We start from the raw sequence: 6,096 nt of genomic DNA on the forward strand, positions 1-6,096 counted from the left end.
CGGGACACGGAGGCGGGGACTCGGGGCGCTTGGGGAGGCCCCGCCTGCGCCCCGCCTCTCCGCCCGGAAGTGGGGTCGGTGGGCCACTCCCCTGCGCGCCCAGGACAGGCCCCGCCCGCGCCCCGGAGCTGCTCTGCTGCTTGCAGATCTGCTGAAGACGCGGCTCCCTGCGCCTGTGGGCCCCCATCCCCGGGCTGCGGGGGGACTGGGCCACCGGAGAAGTCACGCCCTGCGCGGAAGCCACGGGGCTGCGCGCGGAGCGCCTGGGAAAGACACTTGGGGCCGGGCATGGTGGGAGGCTGAGGCAGGAGGATCTTTGCGAGCCCGAGACCAGCCTGGGCTACAAAGTGAGCTCAACGCCAGCCTGAACTGCATAGCAAGACCCTGCCTCAAACACACACACACACACACACACACACACACACACTCTAGAAAGACACCTAGAGAGGTTCCGCCTCCCTGCCTGGACTCTTGGGTGCGGTCTCCTTTCGGCTCCGCCTGGGCCCGCGGGTGGGAGGCGGGTGCAGCCGGGACGCGGTTCACAGCAAGGTAAGGTTGCAAATTGACCCTGGAAACGGAGCCCAGCGCAGCCCGGAAGGCAGGCCCCCGACAATGCCCAGGAAGGGGTTGCCAGGCACCCAGGAAGGGGTTGCCAGGCACCTAGGAGGCAGAGGCCAACGCTAACTACCGTTAGAACCCCAGGGTTGCGGAGGCCGAGGCAGGAGGATCGCCCAGTTCGCGCCCAGCCTGGGGAATGTAGTGACTTAGGAAGCTCCTGCCTGAAAATTAAGAAAAAACAAAACAAAACAAAAACCCGGGGGAATTGGGTGGGGCTGTGGACGGAGCTCCTCGCTGAGGCTTTGGGTTCAATCCCCAGTGCCGGGGCGGGAGTACACAAAAACCTCAATTTCCTGGTTTTGTTGTTCATACAATGATGTTAAGATTTCGGGTTTCTGAAAGGGAGGGAGGCAAGGGACCGCCCGGCATGTTTCTCTGCAGCGCCCTGGGAACCTAGAATGATTTCCAGATAAGCGTGTTTCACGGGAACGGATAAAAGCCACACTCCAGCCGAATGACGTGCAGAGCCGTTATTTTATTCCAGGTACTGGAGGTGGGGGAGTCGAACCCAGGGCCTCCGTGCTGAGCTCCAGGCTGGACACTTTTGGCCTTTTTTCACTTTTTATTTGGAAACGGGGTCTCACGGAATGACCCGCGTGAGGGATCTTGGAATCCTCCTGTCTCGGCCTCCTGAGTGCTGGTATGACAGAGGGCTAAGTTACCTAGAAATGCTGTAGGCAGTCGGACAGGGCTGGGCCCTGCAGAGTTCAGTGCAGAAGACGGCTGTGTCTGGGGGAAATCGCCGAAGGGCAGGCTTCAAGAAAAGGAACTGGCCGCGGATAGAGCTCAGCGGCACAGCACCTGCCCGGCAAGTGCAAGGTCCTGAGTTCGAGTCCCAGTACCCCAAAAGCAAAACAGAAAAACGACAGGAAAAGGCACTGATCCGTATATTTAATCAATATTACCCTAGTTTTGTCCCACCTCGCACCCAGCTTCTTGAGGGGGGTACCGGGACTCGAACTGAGGACCTTACACTTGCCAGGAAGGAGCTGCGCCGCTGAGCTACATCCTGGTGCTTCAGGTCTGCTGTACGATTCGCCATTGGAGCACTGTTTCCCAAGCGACTACGTTTGTCACCTTACTGCTTGGTTACACTCCCCCGTCACCTCGGGGCTTTGTTCAGTGAACGCCCTGGAGAAGCGGGGTCGGTGGGGAGCCCACTCTCCGGGGCCCTTCTGCCCACCTCACGCAGAAGCTTCCCTTCTCTCACCCAATTCTTCCTACTCTGCACCTCCGCTGCTCCTGGGATTCATGCTGATTTGAGGGCGCTGCGGCCTCGGGCAGGTTGGGGACCCGGACGGCAGTCTCGGGGCCCTCGCTCCCTTCGGGCTGAGGGTCACGGTGTGAACACAAAGCGGGCCAGGCGCTGCCAGCTTCCTGGAAGGTTTCTCAGAGACCGGGACCCCTGTGAGGCAGGCAGTCCGGCTTGTCGGGCCTGGCAAAGCAGCGCTCTGGGAGGCTGAGGCAGGAGGATCCCGAAGCTCTGGACTCAACGCGGAAAGGACCCGCCTGCCCGAACACAACCAGCGCGAGGCTCCACCAAGCCTCGCCTCCCCGCGGATCAGCTCTGAGAAAGGCGCGGGGTCCGGCGCGGTTGTGCGGTTTGTAGAGAGCATCTTACCGCGTAGCTCAGGCTGGCCTGCAGATCACAGTGACCCTCCTGCCTCAGCCTGGCGGGAGGCTCACACGCGTGCGTTTCGCAGGACCTCGCTGCGGGAAGCGGCCGTCTGTCTGTCCTGGAGGCGCGGAGAAATGCTTCAGAACTCAGCAGCAGAGGAAATGCGCCCCACCGGAACCGGCTATAAACAGCAGGGCGCAGTGGTGGACAACTGCCACGCCAGCTCTCTGGGAGGCTGAGACAGAAGGACCGCCAGTCGTTCCAGGCCAGCCTGGGTGACATATTTGGACTACCTAGCGAGACCCTGTCTCAGCAGTTCAAAGAAAAAACAAAAACTGTTCTGCGAAATACATTGTTGCTAAGTTGTCCCGGCTGAGCTCCAGGTTGAGATCCTCCTGCCTCAGCTTCCTGGAGTGCTGGCATGACAGGCGTGGGCCACCATTGTGGTCAAAATAACAGGCATTGTCTCAAAATAACAACAACAACAATAATAATGATAATAATAATAGTGCAGTCAGGGCTGAGGCTCTGGATTGCATCCCCAGCACTGAAAGAAAAAACCCTGCAGAAATCTGTTTTTCAGTTGATTGACTGAATGACCTCCTGTGCGCGCTCGGGTCCTTTGCATGTCAGGTGTAATTAGACCTCCTGCCGGGAATGACTGTTTCTTTACGCTTGGAGTCATAAGAACAGCTCTCATGGGGAGATATCTTAATGGGTATGTGTACTGGAGCACACAGTCAGCTCACACATAGAAGGCTGAGGCAGCAGGGTTGCCGCGAGGTGGGCCCCATGGTGAATTCAAGGCCAGTGTGAACTGCAGAGTGGAAACAAGACAAATCAAGCAAACATTAAAAAAAAAAACTTAGATAACCGGGGCGTGGTGGTGCATGTTGCCAATTGCACCCCCTGGGAAGGCTGAGGCAGGAGGATCTCAGTTGGAGCCCAGCTTGGGGCATTTAGCAGTTTCAAAACAACAACAACAAAAAAAAAAAAAAATAGAAGAAGGGCTGGGGACGGAGCAGATGGAGTTTAAGAATGTCCTATCCCAACACCCACATGGGAGGCTGAGGCAGGAGGATCTCCAGGAGTTCAAGGCCAACCTGGGGTACAAAGGGAGACCCTGTCCTTCCCACCGAAAAAACTTAAGAAAACAAATGCTCTTTCCTGTTCATCACTGTCACCTTGTGACAAGAACAGAAAAACACAGGACACCTTCTTCTAGTGCCCGGAAAGGAATCAACCAAGAAGTCACTCAACTCACTGGAAAACCAGTGAGGTTCTTCTTTCCTTCCTCCTTCCTTCCCTTCCTCCCTCTCTCCATCCCTTGCTTCCATTTCTTTCTCCTCTTCCATTTCCTTTCGTCTTTTTTTCTTCTTTTACATTCCTGACACAGGGTCTCCCTGCATAGTTCAGCCTGGTCCCAATCCTCCTGCCTCAGCCTCCCAGGTGCTCATGATCACAGACATGCACTTTTTCCCCCACCCCCACCTACTCTGTTTTTGATTTTGGGGGAAGCTTTGGAGTTGTCTGCTTTCACCCCATTTCCTTCCTTTTTGCTTTAGTATTTGATTTTGTTTTTCTTTTTGAGACAAGATCTCACTATGTAGCCCAGGCTGGCCTTGAACTCCTGGAGATCCTCCTGCCTCAGCGTCTCAGAGTGCTGGGGTGACAGGCGTGCACCACCACACCCAGCAATATTTTTTCTTTTTAAGAAAATGCAAGTTTCTCTTCAGCCCTCTGGGGCAATTGTCAAGGGTGATTTTGCTTCCTGGTCCCTCTGGGTCATACCTTCAGTGCCCGCTTCCTGTTGACTTTGATTTTCGGGAACCCCGGCCGGCCGCAGTGGCCAGAATCCTTCTTATGAGGGTCCCAGAACCTGTGTGTGTTCTCCTGATGAAACATCCGCATGTCACCTGGGACCTGAGACATCTACAAGGTTTCTGCTTCCTGGAGGTCACACCACCCACCAGAAAAGATTTTCAAATTTTCTTTTCTTTTTTTTTTTTTTTGCAGTACCGGGGATTGAACTCATGATCTCGCACTTGCAAGGCAGGCGCTTATGCCACCGAGCTATTTCCCCAGCCCCAGAAAAGATTTTCTACCTGTGGTGTGGTAAATGTACTTCCCAATTTTTTTGAAAAAAAAAAAAAAAAAAAAAAAAAAAATTAATGTTTTCTACTGGGGCCTTCATGGGAAGCTGCATCCCCAGCCCTTTTTGTATATTTTATGGTGAAATTCTTGTTCAATGGCTAAGCTCCCCAGGCTGGCCTTGAAGTTGAGATTCTCCTGCCTCAGCCTGCCAGAGTGCTGGCATCATAGGCGTGCACCGCCCTGCCTGGGTAAAGACACTTCTTGTCTTCAGGATGTCACCATGTCCTCCATGGAAATCTTAGAGCAAATATTTATTGAAGATGTGGTACAGTAGAAGGGGTGGAGCACACTATAATTGCTTCTTTATTTACTGCAGATTCTTCTGGGAACTGGGAAATCTGCTCCTCAGTGGATCCATCATGGATGAGCTCCCGGCTGAATGTGCTGTAGGAGGCAGGGCCTGGTGGAGGCGGTCACTGGGTGTGACCTGGAAGGTGAGTTCTTGTCCCCGGCTCCTCCCTTCTCTCTCTGCTTCCCGGCGACCATGATGTGAGCGTCTTTCCTCCTCCTGCGTATCCGCCATGATGCTCCTGCCTTGGAGCAGCTAACCATGGACTGCACCCTCTGCAACCATCAGCCTAATGAACCTGTTTTCCTTTAAACTGTTGGCTATTTGTGGTATTTTTTCCTGCACAATAGAAAAGTAACTGAGACATCCGTGAAAGCAATGAACATACCAGACATTGCAGACCTCCCAAAGGGCTGGAGCAAGCCATCTTTTATCTCTTCATGCATGAGCCACTTTGATGACAACAAGGTCGTGGTTTTCCCAGCTGTATTTCCACACACCCATCCACTGAAATGTTGGCGTTTCTCTCTTATCCACTGGAAATAAGTCCCATGAATATAGCGAAATCCTTTATAGAAAGCATGGCTCCTCTACGGGTGCACCTGCGACTGACTTTAGCTTACACATCAGTAAGAGATTAGTGACAATAACCAATAATAGAATAGAACAGTGCTAATGATACACTGTACTCAATGGTATGTAGATACGATTTATCCCTGTTTTTCAAGAATAAATGCTGCACAAATATGACTTCTCACTCTTGGTTCAGTTTTCCTTTTTTTCAATTTTCTTTTTTTTCCCCTCCATTTCTGTTTTTTCATTTTCTTTCTTTCCCGGTTTTCATTTTTAAACTTTTATTTATGTCAGTCGTCCTTTGCAGCAGGTAAGGATTGCATTTCTCGTGAGGAGAGGGTGCCGGGACAGGACACATCCTGCTTCCTTCCCAGCCCTTTCTTCTTCTCCCTCCATATTGATCTCCTTCCCTTTTGCCAGAAATCTATGTTTCTCTATCTGGTTACCTATATTTTAATTTGCTCTTTACTTATATTTCTTGTTCCTCATGTGGTACTGAAGCTTGTGTGTCAGATGGATTTCACTTCATGGTATGCTCTCAAGGTGCATCCACTGTCCTACACATGCCAGAAGTTCATCCTTGTTCCTGGCTATGTAATACTCCGCTGTGGGTAATTCTGATAGTAACAACCTCAGTGTAATTTTTTTCCTTATTAAGAAATTAAAAGAAAAGAAATTCAGAACATTCACTTTTTCACTTCAAGGACACGCATTGTGGCTTCTCTTTAGAGTATCTGAATTGTCAGCATTGTGACTCAGGTTTTAGGCTATGATTATCACCAGTCAGGGATCCTTGGACATGAATCCTCTGATATCATGGAGTCAATCTGATAACCAATTAATT

The 6,096-nt window shown here is 51.9% G+C and overlaps 1 protein-coding gene and 1 long non-coding RNA gene across 2 annotated transcripts in view; one reads left to right on the forward strand and one right to left on the reverse strand.

Annotated features, from left to right (window-relative positions):
- Prkx (protein kinase, X-linked) overlaps positions 1–2,090 on the reverse strand; it is a gene marked incomplete at its 3' end in the record, with an annotated part of 60,259 nt that extends 58,169 nt beyond the window's left edge. The window contains 1 exon segment of the mRNA XM_013505599.1: positions 2,072–2,090.
- On the forward strand, positions 368–5,436 carry LOC102013311. The gene is made up of 3 exons (XR_001231465.1): positions 368–549; positions 4,707–4,824; positions 5,030–5,436. It is a non-coding gene; the product is annotated as an uncharacterized LOC102013311 (long non-coding RNA).
- Positions 5,437–6,096: the final 660 nt, after the last annotated feature.

Source organism: Chinchilla lanigera, unplaced genomic scaffold (assembly GCF_000276665.1).
Source record: "Chinchilla lanigera isolate Chin_1 unplaced genomic scaffold, ChiLan1.0 scaffold00098, whole genome shotgun sequence".
Taxonomy (NCBI): domain Eukaryota; kingdom Metazoa; phylum Chordata; class Mammalia; order Rodentia; family Chinchillidae; genus Chinchilla; species Chinchilla lanigera.